Here is a 20000-nt window from a genome sequence, read left to right on the forward strand (position 1 = left end):
AAGAAAAACATGTTATTTAGTTATACTTTTATTTTAGTTGTTTACACTATTTTACGCTTGTTTATACTCTTATATATTCAAAGTTCACAAATTTCCTTATTTAAATAATGAATCATATTCCTTTCGATGATATCAATACAATTACAAAATTTCTTTGAAAACGATATTTTCTGTTTGGTCGACACCAATTTTCAAATTACTGGAGTCTGTTGCTCTACTCATAGCGACGTATAATTGGCCGTGTGTAAACATCAGAGTGGTTAAAAATACACCCACACTATCTAAAGTCTGGACCCGTGTCTTGTTTGCTGTGAATGCGCGAGCGGAATCTTTAGGTTTGCAAAAAGTCAGACGTACCTTTCACTGTTCTATGCGAATAATGTCTGGATATTCTGGTATCACGGGTTATTTTGATGAACAAAACTGAGATGTAAACAATAGCCGCTTCGATTAGCCGTTTCGAATCCTGCTCCAGATTGACACACTTCAATAATCACTAAATAATCACACACACTATATGCTGATACACACTTTTTCCATTTTATTTTCACTATTAACCGTCCTCGCAAACCCCTTCGTAGATACGAAGGGGCCACGGTAAAAATTCAGAGTTATTCGTAGTCGGTGAATTTTTAATAAAAATGCGAAGGTGGTTTATCAATTCAAAAATCGATATCCACTAAATAATCATACTTTCTGTACTTTTAATGCTAAAAAACCTTCCTGACGACCGTCTTTGTAATCCCGAAAAATATCGTAACCGTTGGTCAAGCCGTCTGGCCGTGAAGAGGGAACAACCAAAAAGACGGACAGATGGACAGACAGACGGACAGACAGATGGACATAACGCCTATTGGAAATAAAGAGAAAGTATCGCAAATTTGAACCCTCTAGATTCACGAACTATACGGGGGAGGGATCCAGATTTAATCCGTGTCGTAACAAAAAAAAACAAAAAACAAAGGTGATTTATTAATACAATACTCAATATCCACTTAATAATCATACTTTTTAACATTTTTTTTTCGCTAAAAACCTTCCTGACTACCTCCTTCAAAATCTCGAAAAAGATCGTGGCTGTTGATCCAGCAGTTTGACCATGAAGAAGGAACAGACAGACTTAATGCCCATTATAGTTAAATTATATATTAAATTATATTATATTATATAATTTGATATGTATTATATATCATATTATATATATTATATAATATATTTGGATAGATAGATAGATAGATAGATAGATAGATAGATAGATAGATAGATAGATAGATAGATAGATAGATAGATAGATAGATAGATAGATAGATGGTTGCAACCGAAATACATTCGCATTGCTCCACCAGAAATCCTTGCTCCCCATTAGCTTTGGTTGATCCCATGTTATCTGTGACTGCTAATATAAACTATGAATTTTAGGTTTTCATTCTTTATTAGGGCATGAAGGTTTCCAAAATACATCTGATGCCGCCTGTTGTCCATCACAATTGCAGTAGCCAGCAAAACCTATGACGGGTGGAATATATCCATAAACCTCCTCTTAGATTTTGTACACATACCATAATTTGGTAATAAGCTATAATCACATAATAACGGTGGTCTTGCTAGAGGAACCTGGAATTCCAAAGCCTATGGGAAACAGAAAAGAAACTACTACCTTGAAAACTGGATTATACGAGGATGTGCTGAAAAGTTCCTGGCTTTGGGTAACAGAAAATACAGGAGGATCAGTTAATTATGATTTTATTCAACATATTCCCCTCTCAGATCCACACTCATTGCAGCAGTCCTTCAGTTTCACTAAGCTCTATAAAGTCTTCAGTGTGAGAACGTGGTTTGTGGGGTCAACCATGTCCTCCGCTTCACTTTTTTTAACCATCTGTTTATTTCATCATTATTTATTTTTTGTAAATGTTAACGTTCATCTTTCACTCTGTTACCCTCATTCGATCCCCAACCCCTTGTCTGTTTGTCTGTCTTTGTTTCGACCACTTTTCATCTAAACCTCAATATGGCGAATAAAGAAAAGCGTTTTACTAAGCTCTGTAAAAGAACTCGGATGTTTGAGCCTCCCACCAGGCCTTTCCTGATACCCTTAAGGTCAGGAACTTTTCAGCACTCCCTCGAAGATATCAAAAGTTAAGAGAACCCTAACAGGAAAGAGTTTTGAAGGAAATGGAGAACACAACGCCACAATCTTTTCTAAAATATATATTTATTAATATTTATATTTTAGAAGGCGGCGAGCTGGTAGAATCATTAGCAGGCCGGGCAAAATACTTAGCGGTATTTCGTCTGTCTTTACGTCGAGGTCGACTTTGCCTTTCATCCTTTCGGTGTCGAAAAATTAAGTACCAGTTGCGTACTGGAGTCAATCTAATCGGGCCTCTAAATTTCAGGCCTTGTGCCTAGAGTAGAAAAGAATATTTATATTCTAGTTCAGATCTCAGTCAATTCGGTTTCGTACCTATCTTCGACATGGTGATGAATGTTGCATAATGACCGCAAGATTACGTTCGCGAATACAAGTAGTCGAAATGGGTTTCTGTCGAAGATTCTCCGGAGTAACGTTACTAGACAGGATTTGTAACTTGGAGATCGGCGACTCTCTTCAGGTCGAGTCGTTTACTTCTCCGCATTGAAAGATCACAGCTCCGGTAATACGGAAATGTGATTAGAATGCCACAGAAAAAAAATGTAAGAAGGATTCTTCAAGCTAAGCCAACCGGTAGACCTTAATGTAGGCAAAGAACAAGATGGCTGTTTAAGTTGGGCACGTTTGGGAATCCAAACGGAAAGAGTAATGACAGTTGTTTCTGATAGGACCCTATGGAAGAAATACCCAAAGACTCTCTCCTCACAAGCCTTCCTGAAAAAGTTGGTGGAGAAGACGTACGAATGGATGGGTAGATCGATAGATGGATTGATAGATGGACGGATGGATGGATGGATGGGTGTATAGATCTCAGCCAATAGCATTTTGTTTATCTTATAAATCTGTGGGACTTTGCTTATATAAGAAGTAACTATATATGTGAAATATTGATAAAATGTAATTTCCTGTTCAGATTTTGTGGAAACCGAATTGCATTATGGATACACAGCTCGCTACGAATATGGCGCCATGATAGATTTTATATTGAAATAAGGTTATTGTGATTGTCAGAATTATGAACTCTTCTTTCAGTCAAAGTTTATATGTTTATACACACACACACACACACACACACACACACACACACACACACACACACATATATATATATATATATATATATATATACACATATCAGTCGTTATACACTTAGTGGACCAAACATTAATCATAAAAACAAAATGTAACGCAATATACTACGTATAAATTTAGTGCGTGCGTGCATGCGTGTGCATGAGTGTGTATATGTATGTGTATATGCATGCATGTCTACTTACATACACATACACATACATACATGCATACATACATACATACATGCATACATACATACATACATGCATACATACATGTGTGTGTCGTATGTTTAAAAAGCTCACTTTGGAAACATGATTTCTGATTCAATTCTGTTGCGTGGCACCTTGGGCAAGTGTCTTTTACAGTATCCTCAAGCCGCAGACTAATGCTTGATGAGTGGATTTGGTAGACGGAAACTGTGTAGGAGCCCGTCGAATATATGCATATGCGTATGTGTGTGTATGTGTGTTCCCTATCACCACCGCTTGAGATTTTGCAACAGCCGAATTCCATTTGCCTAGAAAATGTAATGTCAGAAGCAAAATAGTTGAAATTGTTTCTACTGAACTCGGGTTCTGTGGAGGTGGTGGGGGTGAAATATCGCACTGTTCATCTATGATATGTTTTATTACATTCATAATTAAATACAGGGTTAATAGTAATTATTTATATTGATTGACTTCTGTTATGGTGTTTGTAACATCTCATTGTGTATCGCTGATACACTTTATTACAACAGTGATTAAAAGCAAGATTAATCCCAGATTTTAGCATCTCGCCATTTCTCTTCTTTCGGTATCAACACAAGTCTTTTTTATCTTTTTTTCTTTTTTTTCTAAAAGCCGCCTTTTTAGCTCATTCAACAAATTTGCTTTTTTGTTTGCTTTCTTGTTTTTGTCCGTTTTGTTTGTTTTATTTCGTTTTGTTTTTCTTAGTGGTGTTGTTACTGTTGGTTCTGTTATCTCGTATTTAAGACTGTGATTGTTGTTCAACAAATTAGAACCTCGCCCCTGGTCCTACCCTTTCGTTTTTCAGTTCACTCAAAATAATAATAATAATAATAATAATAATAATAATAATAATAATAATAACAACAACAACAACAATAATAATAATAATAATAATAATAATAATAATAATAATAATAATAATAATAATAATGAAAATCCCATCACACTCTCCCCTTTATCTCTTTCTCATTTCTCTCTTTTATATATGTCACTACTTTATATCTCTTTCGTTTCTCTTTCCTGTCTCTGTTACACACCCACCCACGCTCTTTCTCACTCTCTCTCTCTCTCTCTCTCTCTCTCTCTCTCTCTCTCCCTCTTACACTTTCTCTTACACACGCTCTTACACACCCTCCCTCTCTCTCTTTCATAGTGTTTCTCGTTTTCATTCTCTCTATCTTTCTCTCTCACGCTCTCGCATTTTCTCTCTCACTCTCTCTCCCTCTCCCCATCTCTCTCTCTCACTCTCCCCATCTCTCTCTCCCTCTCCCCCTCTCTCTCTCCCCTCCCCCTCTCTCTCTCATTAGCAGCTGCTTTGTTCTATTGTCTCATACACACACGCACAAGTGATTTTACAAGACTTACTTCAACTCGTGCCTTAAAAAACCTGTAAACTTCATCGATTAAATTCCTTAAAATTACTAATCAATTTGAAAATTTGCATGCGATATAAGGTGGCTGGCATCAGTACATGGAAAAAAATCTATAAAATACTACCAGGCAAAATACCATGTGGTGTCTAGTCGATTTACATTCTAAGTTAAGTTCCCTTTCGAGTTGGACTGTTATCCTTAGGGATCTTGGTAAGAACCAAGCAAGTTCTGAAATCGTTTTAACCAACTGCATCCATCATTCATAATACGTGTGGCCTTGTGGTAATGTATGAAATCGAGTTTTACGTGTGATTATTTATGCAAATTGTCGAAAACGTCCATCACAACACAGGTCTGTCATAATTACTTGTGTATAAAGCCAAAACTTGAATACCAAATACTGAAGGCGCAGAAACGCCACTGTGACCATGAAGCACGTGGTGTGCGGTTAAGTCTCACTGTGTGGCACATTGAGCATTCTATTGCAAGCCAGTGTCCTGCGAGTGAATTTAGTATACAGAAACCGTATGGAAATCTCTCGTTTGTATATATGCATACACACACGCGCGCGCGCACACACGCACACACACCCATACATACACATATACAATCGTACATAGACACAAACAAACACACACACACATATATTGCCTGCACTGGCATGTGTGTTTCTGTGTTTAGTGAATACGTTACTAGAAGCGATATTATTAAAGGTATGGAAGACCATAAAGAATATCATTTGAAGAGGTAATATTAGATGCTATATTAACTGTTCACGTTATATTACTTCCTGTAATCTCTGTCCCTTTAATATCACCTCTAGTAATATAACATTTCTACGCACAAACATATATATATATATACATATATATGAATGCAGATACTTATACACGCACACAAGCCATAGTTTGACGGGGCCTCAGTTGTAGTATTCGCCAATATGTCTGTCACTATAAAAATGACACTAACAAAATGCAGTAAAAACGATTCTATGTTATAATATGGCGGCAGGGGTGCGAATAATCGTCTGTTTGTATGTGAGTCTGTGTAAGAACAGAACAACATTGAATTGTCTAATACATATAACAATGAGAACAGCTTTCCCACTTTCAATGGATTTCATGATATTAGATTATAGAATAGTAGTAGTGGTGGTAGTAGTAGTAGTAGTAGTAGTAGTAGTAGTAGTAGTAGTAGTAGTAGTAGTAGTAGTAGTAGCAGCAGCAGCAGCAGCAGTAGTAGTAGTAGTAGTAGCAGCAGTAGTAGTAATTATATATATACATATACACACATACACACATACATACACACACGCGCGGACACATTCGAGAAAAACCTCTTCGACTATCTATTTCTCTCCCTCTCTGCGCACACATACACACACACATGCATATATATTCACATATAGTTGCGGCTGTCTGGTAAAACGCTTGCTTCCCAACCAAATGGTTCCAGGTTCAGTCCTACTGTGTGGCACCTTGGGCAAGTGTTTTCTATTATAGCCCCGGGCCGACAAAAGCTTTGTGAGTGTATTTGTGTATTTATGAGATAAGCCCGTTGTGTGTATACATGTATATACATACACACGCACACACACACACACACACACACACACACTCACGCATATATATTTATATATGTTTATTATTTATATTATATATATATATATATATATATATATATATATATATATAATTTTTTTCAGAATGAAATAAAAAACCAAGGCTCGGAAGATTTTAGAATATTTATAAATAGGTCTTACAGCTGTTTCCAGGATATTTATTATATCCCTTCATCGGAAACAGTGTGATAAAATGGTTAAGCAATAGTTAATTTAGATAAGATATATATATATATATGTAGTTCAAATTTACAGAAAGCAAATGACGAAGGCAGGTCAGGGGACAACAAACAGGCGTATTAGCTTGACGTTCGGAAAGAATGAAAAAAAATCTTTTTGCGTTTCTAGTCTACGCTTTTCAACACAAATGATTGAGAGGGGAAAGAATGAAAGGAGAACGGATAAAAAAACAGGGAGCGAAAAAGTGTGTAGGGATTAACGGTTCAACATGATAAAATGACCGGAAGAAAGAGTCTGAGTGGAAAGAAGATGATAACGGTGAACCGGCTGAACTAAGGCGAGCAAGTGCGTGCATGTATATTAGAATGGTGTGTGTGAGTGTATGTGCGAATGGGGGTGAGCGTGTGTGAATGTGTGCGTAGACGAGTTTAAAACTATCTGGGCCTGAGAACAATCGTGTTTGAATGTATGTGTGGGTGAGCTTAAGATTATTTAGACCAGTGTGTGCATATGGGAATGTGTGTGCATGTGTATAAGTAACCTAGTGCGTACATTGTGTGAAGTGATGTGCGTTTCGAGTATTTGTGTGTGTGTGCACGCGAGTATGGATGTGTGTAACTGTGCGTGTGACTGTGTATAGTGTGTGTATGAGGCTATCGTGTGTGTGTGTGTGTGTGTTTGTGTGTGTGTGTGTGTGTGTGTGTGTGCGTGCGTGCGTGCGTGTGTGTGTGTGTGTGTGTGTGTGTGTGTGTGTGTGTCTTTGTGTATGTCTTTGCCTCCACACCACTGCTTGCTGTTGGTTTGTTTACGTCTCCGTAACTACCCTTCCAGTAAAAGACAGCGTTAGAATAAGTAACAGGCTTATTAAAATAAGTACTGGGATCGGATGATTCGAAAGCTTTTTCAATGTGAGATAGCGCATTGTGGCCAGCGATGTACAACAACACTCCATAGTGTAATCGATATAGTGATATACACATACATACATAGTGATATACACATATATACATACATACATACATACATACATACATGCATACATATATAAATATATATGTGATGTGTATATACTTTTTTAAAATCTAGATAGATAGATACATACATACATACATAGGCAGACAGGAAGGCAGGCAGGCAGATAGATAGATAGATAGATAGATAGATAGATAGATAGATAGATAGATAGATAGAGAGAGAGAGAGAGAGAGAGAGAGAGAGAGAGATAGAAGTACATAAGCATACACACAGAAATAGAAAGAGAGCCGGGGTGTGGGTATGAGGCAAACAAGATTCCTAAAAATGATGCTCCCCAAAAAGGATGCTCCCCAAATACCACAACTTTGCTTCTTCTTGTTGCTGTTAATGTTGTCATTTCTCCTTTTCCCTTAACGCGACACTTTCAGGAAATGATTAAGCATGTTGCTACATAATTATATTTGAACTCCAGCCCTGAACGAAATATACATAATCGATACTAATCTATACTACGTATCTTGAAATGAGTGTTCTTGCGTAAAGATGATCCGTAATCTGATACCATGAGATTATCTGCTCTGAGGCTCATGTTGCAACATAACCAGGTTCTATTCCGTTTTTTTGTTCTTTGTTTTTTTTGGAACAGACACGTGTCAAATGGGTTTTGTTATAAACAGGAATGATCTCTCCACAAATTGTCATTATAACTTTCATAGAAATATATTAACGAATATCAGGTGATGTGAAAAATTGAGAAAAATATCGATTTTGTGCTTGTCAAATGCTTTGGTGTTCCAAATCATGTCAAATGGTACTATTTCGAATTGGATGTGAATTTGTATCTTTCTATGTTTTCCATATGTTTTATGTTATGCTTACAGTGTAGAAGACACACATCAGCTATTCAAAAACACACGAAAACTGTTAACTTCACTTAAACATTATTATTTCATGTCAAAATTTTCGTCGCACCAACTGCGATCTGACCTCTGACACCAAATAATAAATGGTTAAGTAAGGTTAACAGCTTTTATGTCTAGAATGGCTAATATATATATATATATATATATATATATATATATATATATATATATATATATATATATATATATATATATATATATATATATATATATATATATATATATATATATATATATATATATATATCTTCTACGCTATAATTGTCTTAGTTTCAACACACGATCTCAGACCAAATCAATTTCCAGACAAATGCATTTTCGAAATATGTTATTTTTGTATTAGTCCGAATTTAAGGTGGCGATCTGATAGAATCACTGTCACGCCGGGAAAAATGCTCAGCGGCATTTCGTCCGTCTTTACATTCTGAGTTCAAATTCCGCCGAGGTCGACTTTTCCTTTTATCCTTCTGGAATCGATAAAATATGTGCCAGTTGAGCACTGGGGTCGCAGTAGTTGACTTAACTCCTCCCTGAAATTTATAGCCTTGTGCTAAAATTTGAAATCAATATTAGTCCAAATTTAAGGTGGTGAGGTGGCAGAATCATTAGCTCATCCAAGAAAATACTCAGTGGCATTTTTCTGGCTCCATACATTCTGAGTTCGAATCCCACCGGGGCCAACTTTGCGTTCCATTCGGCTACGATGAGCTAAAGTACTCCTTAAGTCGATATAACTGACTAACCTTATCCCCTGAAGTTGCTTGTTTTGTGTTTAAATTTTGAAAGAATCACTGAGTCAGCTTTAATCACAGAAGATTGACTTAATCTGGATTAGCCTTGCCTTGATTTTGGACCCTCTACTGTGTGTCTTATGCACCTTTAGACCTAGTGGAAGCCATCCCTTTCTAGATCTAACCACAGATGATTTTTTTTGTAGCAAGAAAGATATACAAAAGGAAAGGATAAGAGAAAGAGAAGAATCAACATCAATACGTGACTGGTATTATGTTGACCGACCCTGAGAGGATAAGAGACAATTTTGACTTCGGCAGAATTTGAAACTTAAAACCAGAGAACCAGAACCATTACCACAAAGCAATCTATCCAACTCTCTAACAACTCTGCCAATTAGTCGCTTATGTAAACTGATTATCTCCTCGTATTCTTGATCTCGGAACAATAATTTTATATAGTTTTCACTAATGAATTTAACTTGCAGCCTACGAAGGAATCAACATCTACAAAATGGAAATTGGAATTTTACTGGGTGATAAGGTCCCTTGATTCACAGAGGAAGGAAAAAGATGGTGAAATTAGATGACATTCGTAGATTTATTTTAAGAACATTACAAATTTAGGGCAGCGTGTTTAGAACCGAATATCGAACTTCTGTATTGAAACACTCACAACAAAAATCGATATCCAAACAGGAAAATATGTCAAGCAACAAACCTTATCCCCGCAACCAACAAACCCCAAACACTGCAAACAAGCAAATCTCATCAACGCAGTCAACAAACCTCAAGCATCTCAGCCAAGAAAGTTTAAACATCACAACAACGGACCTCATCACCGCAACCATCAAACCTCATTACTGCAGTAAGCAAACCTCGTCTTCGAAGTCAACAAACCTCATCATCACCGCAGCCAACAACCCCAAATAAACAAAACTTCACTCTTTACTCGGCCCACCAATCAGAAGTCTCTATCTGATTGATCTGTTAATTGGAGCTATGTTACCACATATTGTTTTTATATTATTATATTCTTCCTTTATTTATACATATTTTTTTCGTCTTCCTTGATCCTTATGTATTTTTGCTTATATCTAGGGAAGTGGGGAAGGTTTGGTTCTACCGTTGTTTGATTTTTGATTAAGGCACTGGAAAAGATGAAGGGGGTGATATGATGCTGCTTGTGATGGCTTAATTAGCCTTTTAATTTGCTTTGTGTCCTATTGATCTTGTTGAGAGCTTTAAGGAATTTATTATTTTCCTCCGATTTTATTATTATTAATATTAATATTAATATAAATATTATTATTGTTATTATTATTATTTGGTGGTGGTGGTGGTGGTGGTGGTGGTGGTGGTGGTGGTGGTGGTGGCGGCGGTGGTGGTAATGGTGGTAGTATTGTTGTTGTGAACAAGATCATTATCATTATTATTATTACTATTATTACTATTATTGTTGTTGTTATTATTATTATCATCCTCATCATCATCATCATCATCATCATTATTATTATTATTTTATTTTTATTTTCGGCTAATCGGGTCCCCTGGAGAATATTGAGCTTTTTGCTTGTTTTTGTTTGTTTTTGTTTTGTATTTTTTTAGCATTGGTGGTGAATATCCGTTGTAGTTTATTGTATAGTGGGTTATTATTGATTGTAAGAGGTAATGAGAATAACAGAGAGAAATAAAGAGGGAGAACATGAAACTTTTGTTCAAACATATAAACACTTGAACACGAAAATATATACAAGCATGAAGGCTCATATATACATAGATACATTCAGTGATGTTGATTTATATGTATATATTTACATCTATCCATCGATCAATCTGTCTATCCATCCATCCATCTATCTATCTATCTATCTATCTATCTATCTATCTATCTATCTATCTATCTATCTATCTATCTATCTGTCTATCTATCTATCAATCTATCTATCTATCTATCTATATATATATATATATATATATATATATATATATATATATATATATATATATATATATATATATATATATATACAACTTTGTATGTGTGTGTGTGTGTGTGTGTGTGTGTGTGTGTGTTTATATCTAAATGAAAACATACTTAAATATTCTGGAACAAAGCCGAGCAAAAGATTGTGATTGAGTTATATTGCAATCGAACCACATTCCTTGTGTATATGTGTGTGCATGTGAGCGTGTGTGTGTGTGTGTGTGTTTATACTTATTCGTATATACACATACATGCAGATGTAATATATACATGCATATATATGTGTGTGTGTGTGTGTGTATGTATTTATGCGTGCGTGCGTGCGTGCTTGTGTGTTTGTATAAGTATAAATATGTGTGTATATGCACATATATATTTATCTGTATATACATATACTACATATACATACATACACACACGCACATACACACACATATATATAAATATATATATATACACATACATACATATATACATACATGCATACATATACATACATACATGCATATATATATGATAGATATGTACATAAACATGTGTGAAGTTGATGAAAAAGACGAACATCATAAGATGGGTGAAAAGAAGAAAAGGGAATGTTTATATGTATTTTGTGTGCGTGTATGCTCATGATGTGGTGTGTAGTATATTTTCCAATATATCTTCAAACTCTATCGTCTAATGTGATTATATCCTGTCAGTAGTGACACCTAGACAGGCAGTCAGACGGAGAGAAAGGCAGTTTTAGAGACGTTATGTAAGAGAGAAATAAACCAGTCATTCTGTCGGACAAATGCGAACCAAAATGAAACAAGAAAGTCGCAGTAATATGTTGCAGTTGTCTTGACGCTTTGACATTTTAGTGTAATTTGGGGGTAGAGTTGAACGTCACAACGATTCGTAATTAAGAGGAAAATATGAAAGCCAGCCATCATCCGACTATAACTGGGTAACATGTACATGCTTTCGTTAAGTATATTTAGGTACCTGTGGAGTCGCGAACAGACATGGACAACTTTTTTGAGTTTCTCGTCCTTTGACTCTGTGACATACCCAGGATCTGACAGCTGGGTAGAGGAGAAGAGAATGGGGAAAGGAGGAGAGAGAGGAGAGGAGAGATGCAGAGAGAGGGAGAGAGGAGGAAGAAGAGAAAGAGAAAGCTGCATTGGCACTCGGCTGGTGCTCGTTTTTAACTGAGTAAACTGGATCAACGTGAAATGAAGTGCCTTGCTCAAGGGCACAACGCGCTGCCTAGGCCAGGAATTGAACCCACGACACTATGATCGCGAGCCGAACACTCCCTAACCATTTGGCCACACGTCTTCCACAGAAGAAAAAATATTTTTACAATATTACGGTTTTAATAAACCCTAAGAATTAAATGGAAACTATTATGTTAAATGAAACTTTAACTTTAAATAATTACCAATCTGGGGTCATGGATTGGCGCAAGTTATAAGAGGGTCTGAGTAGGATGCCTTGTGGTATCATTTCTGGTCCCTTGCATTCTGACAGCTGCGAAGCGACAATACAGGTACCAAACTGTATAGGCCCAAATCACTGGTAGCGTCTCCGTGAGATAAACACCAGTAGCGTAGAGGGGAGACTTGTGTGCACGGGTAACTGTTAAACTTGCGCAAAATATATTGCTCAAGCTTCCACATACACGTGGCAGTGCATGGTCAGTCTTGACCGATAGAGGTCAAAGTAGACTACAAAACAGTCCAGAGTGTTAGGACGTTTATCTAAATGTACAAGAGCCTCAGGATTTATAAGGTTGATTACCTGGTTTCCATAGCACGTAAGTGACCGAGACACCAGTCCGTTGCAGGGTTATTCATTTACAGCTGAGTGAACTGGAGAAATGTGAAATGAAGAGTTTTGCTCAAGAACACAACGCACCACCCGGTCCGGGAATCAAAACCAGAATCAAAACCGTAATGAAAATCATAATTAAAACACACCCTAACTCTAGGCCAGCATGTTTACTAGTAGGTGAGATGTGACATTTTAAATCAGACAATGAATATTTGAGATGCTGAGTCTCGAACATCTTCAAACAGGCGACTTGCCAAAAATTTAACAAGACATTGGGATATTCTGACAGACAAAGTAGATAAACTTAAAATTAGTTTGCTTTTTTTTTTTAATTAGAAAAACAGATCAACACATAGTGTCAAAGAGAAAACCTAGGAGGGTCATTCATAAAGTGATAGTGATAGCGATACAAGAGGAAACCGAAATAAATCAGCGTTCAAATCTACCAGAGTGTACTAAGAATGAATAGGTTTGTTATTGATTGAATACAATAATGATTTAGACATAAGGCCAACAATTTTGAGGAGTTTGTCCGTCGACCCCAGTACATTATTGGTACTTTATCATATCGATATCGAAACGATGAATGGCAAAGTTGGGTTCGGGTGGCATTTGAACTGAGAACATAAACAGCTACTGGTACCTTATTTTATCGATTCCCGAAAACTTTAAAAACAAAGCTGATCTCGACGAGATTTGAGCTCAGAACCTAAAGAGCCAGAGTCTGAACAAATACCTCAAGGTATTTTTCGGACACTCTAACAATTCTTCCAGCTCACCGATTTAGTCTAAAGAAATACCAATATCATCTATCTTTGTATTTTGATCACAGTACTTGTGTGTGTGGTCAAGTTACAATCATCACCAACGAGTGACATCACCGTTTTGAGGTGCTTTTTCTACTGAACTTTTAACTTCCTGATATTAATATATATTTATTTTATGATCCCTTTTCACTATGACCTTGTTTATTTACACGGTTCCCGTTCCTCTGTGTAAGATTTCATTTGTTTGCATAATTCCCTAGAACAATGATTTATCCGAATAATATAGACCGTCAAGCACCAGTGAACAGATAGATTTCACAGATTCCCTCCGGGATGGAATTGCCAACAGGATCAGCTCTTCACAATACAATATTCCGAATTGATGGAAAACAAACATTGGCTAAATAACATCAAACTCCCGCTGTCATAATTCTTTACTCAAGTAAATAAATAGAAAAATTAGTTTATTCTGTGTGAGGAAAACATGAAAGTAACAGAGAAGAATTCATTAATTATACGTTAATTGATAACAGATTAATTTTACAAATTTTGTTGAATTTTGAGAGTCATTATGCTAATAAGAAATACACGTGATGGATCTACTTCATCTCTTTTATTATTATTATTATTATTATTATTATTATTATTATTATTATTATTATTATTATTATTATTATTATTATTATTACATGGTGTGCACCAATGTTTTATATCCGGAACCAATGTCCTTGCCGTTCCTAATAGAGCAGATTTCTGAATTAAAGCAACTCTCGTATTTAAACCAATTTCAATGGGGAACCTGCTAAGTGTGTTGGTGATGGTACTTAGGGCACCTATAACAACTGAGATTACTTTCGTAGAAACCCTACAGTCTTCGTATTTCCCTAGCCAAATCCTGGTACTTGCCTATTTTCTCCTGTTCTTTGACCGATTCATTTATGTTCGCAGATATAACTACATCTATTATGACATACTCTTTTCTCCCTTGCCCAGAACGATATCTGGTCCCTTGCATGAAGTTCATGATCAGTCTGTACATTAAAATCCTATAAGGATTGACGTTGGTACCGTTTCCTTCGTACGTCAAATCCTCTTTATCACATGTCCCAGTGCCTTGGCCACACAATCGTGCCTGTTTCTATATTTCTTCAGTACTAAAGGACTACAGGAACTTATTATGAACATAACGGATTCCTCTTTCTCATTACAGACTCTGCACTTTGTATTTTCCGCAGGTTTATCTATTTTTACATAATGATATTCGTTCATAATGACAGGCTTTGAGCAGCTATTATGAGTTCTTCCGTTCCTTTCTTTAGGTCTCCATTATTCAGGCATAGCCAAGACTCATCTGCTGCGACATCCTGCGTTTGTCTGAGATGCTGACCGTGAAGTTTTTTGTCTCTCAGATGTTTCTTTTCCATTTCTGTTTTCTTCTTTTCTTGCATCCTGTTGCAGTCACTACAACTTCTTTCTCCTCTCCTTTCACATACTCTTCCATATCACGTTTTGCCATCCCTGCACAGTCTTTTATTGATATCAATCCTCTCTACCCCTTCTTCCGTGGTAGGTGTAACCTATCGACATTCTGTCTCTGGAATGTAGTGACCTGTACATGGACATTGTCTTTCTAGTTTTACAATTTATTTCCCTTAGTTCTTCCTTAATCCAGTTCAGGAAAGCAACAGAATATTGTATTACAGAGACCGCTCATGTATTTACTGTAGAGATGCTTTTCCCCTCCATTCAGTTTTGAATTCAGCACCGTTTTCTACTCTCCTGAGATATTCATCACTCACTTTCTCTTTTATTTCTTGGCAGAGAATACTATCTTCCTCCAATATACCAAGTTACTGCTGTTACCCTCATTCATTGCTCGGATTAATGTCTCATCTGTGAGTTTAATCCCTTCTTTCTTGGATATTTTTTCCCTCCTTATTACTAGCATCACACATTTATCTACTCAAAACTTCATGCCAATGTCATCACTCACAACTCTAACTATCTGAACCAGTGAATACTAAAACTTTCTCACTTTTGGCAAATAATTTCAGATCGTCCATAAATAATAGGTGGTTTATTTTCTCATCACAGCTAAATTAGCAGCATGATTTTGTCTCTCTCAATGTTAATACAAAAGAGGGATAAGAGTAACCACGAATAGTAGTGGAATATTCTCCTACTTATGATGACTTCACGTAACTTATCATGACCTGATGTTAGTATAGTTCTCCATTTTAGAATAATTATTTTTTTCCGATTGATTTGCATTGTATTTCGTCTTCCGGCCGGGTCTCAACCAGAGACCTAAGGCATATATATTAGATGGAGGGAAAATTCCTGAGAATGTGAGCAGTTGATGTCAACACAATTTTTTGAGTCTCATAGATTGTTGGTTTCCTCGGGATCTGGTCAAAAATTTGTCAGTATCTTTCTTGATCATTCCCAGGGCCCCTACAACAACAGGTGGGGGTGGGGGTTTTGGATTTTAATGGCCACATTTTTGATATCTCAATTTCAAGGTTCTTATATTTCGAAAGTTTTTCAAATCCCTTTGCAGAGATGTTTCTATCAATAGGTACTGTCATATCAATTAACAAATATGTTTTTTGTCTTAGGTCTTCGATGATGATGTCTGGTTTGTTAGCATTTATTTGCCTTTCTGTATGTATCCCATAATCCCATAGGATAGTAACATTCTCTCCCTCAGTGACAGGCTCTGAATGGTGTTCATACCAGTTCTTAGGTTGCGGGATACCATAGTGATGGCATATGTTCCAGTACAAGTATCGGCCAACCCGATCATGCCTAGTTTTATATTTTGTAGGGGGCAAGGACGGAGAAGCCGGCAACAATGTGGTCAATACTCTCAAGTGTGTCATTTCAGTCTACACTTTGCGTGTACCTCATTGTGTGTGACATTAGCTTGAAGGTTCCGAGTGAGGAAACTCTGATCTTGTGCCGCTAGGATAAATCCTTCTGTTTCGGCTTTCAAACCAACACTCTGCAGCCACTGATGGGTTCTTCTCCTCTCTGCATCAGCTTTCCCAGCTCGTTTGGGTACTGCCCATGCAATGGTTTTTTATTTTGCCACAGATTTGATATTTCCTGAAGCTTTCTTGTTTGGCTTTTGTTTTGTACTTTTTTTGCTTCTTTAGTGGGTGGGGTCCTCCTTATCATCATCATAATCAGGGAGTTTAAGCTCTCATCTGTATTTATATGCCTCCTTTGAGATTGAGTGCAGTTTCTTACTCTGTTCGTGTTGCCTAACCAGCTGTATCATCCAATTGGTGTCACTTTGGATATAGACTTGAAATCCTATCGTGGTCGATTTTTAGGACGTTTCAAGCTGGATTAGGCCTCTGTCACTTTCCTTTCGTGAGAGATAAAGCCTGTGGACGTCTGAGTTTGGGTGGTGCAGCCTGCTTAGTGTCAGCAGTTTCCTGGTCTTTTTGTTCATACGCTGGAGATCACTCAGATTGCAACTGATGACAATAAGGATATAGTGGACTACTGGTACCGCCAAGGAGTTTATAGCTGCAATTCTATCCTGAGAGTTCAGCTAAGTATTGGGTTGTCTGGAAAGTTCATGCCGATTTTTAAAGGAAAGAAAAAGGTCAATAAATACTTGCCATTACATTTTTAATCAACCAAATATGAACCATTTTGTTGCACAATGCGTCTCCATCTTTCCTTTAACTTGAAAATACCCTCTTCCCAGAATTGAGGTGGTCATGGCAAAGAATTCATCAAGGTATCTTTTTACGTCATCCAAGGAATTGAAATTTTTACCATTAAGACTATTCCGCTGAGACCTGAATAAGTGGAAATCCGAAGGAGCAATATCTGGTGAATATGGAGGGTGGGGTAACACATCGCAGCCGAGCTACAGCAATTTTTGTCTGGTTCTCAAAGAAACGTGCGGTCTTGCATTATCATGTTGGAAAACAACACCCTTCCTGTTGGCCAATTCTAGACGTTTCTCTTGAACTGTTGCTTTTAACTCCTCCAGTTGTGTGTAGTATTTCTCAGAATTAATTGTCTGGTTACTTGGGAGAAGCTCATAGTACAGAATTTCTTTCCAATCCCACCAGACACAAAGCAATACTTTTTTAGGGTGAAGACCCGCTTTTGATGTGGCTAAGGGTGGCTCATGTTGCTTACTCCAGGATCGCTTTCTCTGAACATTTCGGTAGATAATCCATTTCTCATCACTTGTCACAGTTTGCTTTAAAAAAAGGTGCGTTTTCATTCCGTTTATAAAGCGAATCACAGATGGAAATGCGATCCAAAAGGTTCTTCTCACTCAACTCATGTGGTACCCAAACATCGTAGCGATTTGTGTAGCCAAGCTTTACCAGGTGCTCATGAACGACGGAATTTGATAGGTTGCAGCTTTCTGCCAATTCTCAGGTTGTGTAATGTGGGTTATTCTCAATTAATGACTTGATTTGGTCATCATCTGTAGTGGATGGTCTGCCTGATCGCTCTTTATCAATAAGGCTAGAATCTCCAGCTCGGAACCTTGCAAACCACTTCCGTACAGTTCTTTAGGATAAAGAAACATCACCGTAAACTGCGCATATTTCTTTGGTTACTTGTGAGGCATTTTTCCCTTTACGGAAAAAGAAAAGCATCAAGTGCTGACCTTTCTTATTTTCCATTTTAAAGGGTTACAGAATTAAAACAGGTCATAGGAACATAAAAATTCTCCCACGAAAAGATAGCTTAAACTGTGCTCTAGATGAAGGTGTAGTAAAATCCTATTTTATGGGCTCAACCATGTTCTAAAATAAGTCGAAAGGTAAGCTACTTTCCGGACAACCCACTATTTAGGACCATTCTGACACGTCTACAATACTCTGTCCTGATTTTTTCTTTTATTGATCTGCGTTGGATCCCATTCCCTTCGTGTATCCAAGATACTTATAAAAGCTTTCTTGGTCCAGGTCCTCGATAGATGTAACATAATCAAGTTGGGTCGTGGAATCAGCTTATTATTATTATTATTATTATTCAGTAGTTTTATTTTTATAACGTACTTTCACTTCACTACCGAGCGCAGCTCTGTGCGCCTTGGGTATGTGCTGTGGTTTGCTGTGGTGCTCTTATGTTTACTGTATTGAAAGTGTTTTGCGTAGAATGTGTGCAGTACCCAGTAGTGCAATTTTCTGTATGTTATATATATTTGTAAGTCCTGGTGTTTTTGTTATGTATTTGTCTGAATATTTTTTTATTATACCTAAGGCACCTACTATGATAGGAATTGTTTCTGTTTTTAGATTCCACATTCGAGTTATCTCTATTTCCAGGTCTTTGTATTTTGAAAGTTTTTCCATTTCTTTTAGAGAAACGTTGTCATCTGCTGGTATTGAAACATCAATTAGAAGGCATTTTTTTCCTTCATGATCTTTGACAACTATATCTGGTCTATTTGCCTTAATTTCTCTATCTGTGTGTATTGGCATATCCCAGAGTATGGTTGCTTTCTCGTTTTCTGTGACCTTTTCTGGCGTGTGTTTATACCATCTTTTTTCTGTTGCTATTCCATAATGTTGGCATAGCTTCCAGTGTATATAGGTCCCAGCTCTGTCGTGTCTGTGAATATATTCCTTCTTAGCCAGGACTGGGCAGCCAGAGATAATATGATTTATTGTTTCTTGTCGATCTATTATTATCATTATTATTATTATTATTATTATTATTATTATTATTATTATTATTATTATTATTATTATTTTATTGACTTTTGCTTTGCATTTGTACAAGTTGGATCCAAGTCTCACCCAGAGACCTCAAGAGACAACAAGTTAGAAGTTCATGTAGGTGTTATACATGGTTACCATGTATTTGGATTTGTATATAGTGTTGTTCTAGAGAATGTTTAAGAAACCATAAGAAAATTATGTGTTTGTTTTAAAATTTGAGATCACATAGACAGTATTTTACGTAGGATATGGGCAGTTCCCATGAGCACTATCTTTTGAACTTCAGCCATTTTGGGGTTTCCTGGTATCTGAGCTAGGTAGTAATCAGCCCGTTTCGCTGTCATTCCCAGGGCACCTATGACAATAAGTATTGTTTTAGTCTTCAGGTTCCACATTTTGCTAATTTCTATTTCAAGATCTTTATATTTGCTCAGTTTTTGGTAGGTCTTGACAGATAC

The 20000-nt window shown here is 36.7% G+C and overlaps 1 protein-coding gene across 5 annotated transcripts in view; it reads left to right on the plus strand.

Moving 5' to 3' along the window:
• LOC106869685 (putative amine oxidase [copper-containing]) overlaps positions 1–20000 on the plus strand; it is a 509414-nt gene that overhangs the window by 213380 nt on the left and 276034 nt on the right. The gene's annotated exons all lie outside the window — the stretch shown is intronic.

This window comes from Octopus bimaculoides, chromosome 2, assembly GCF_046866305.1.
Source record: "Octopus bimaculoides isolate indiv1 chromosome 2, ASM4686630v1, whole genome shotgun sequence".
Lineage (NCBI taxonomy): Eukaryota > Metazoa > Mollusca > Cephalopoda > Octopoda > Octopodidae > Octopus > Octopus bimaculoides.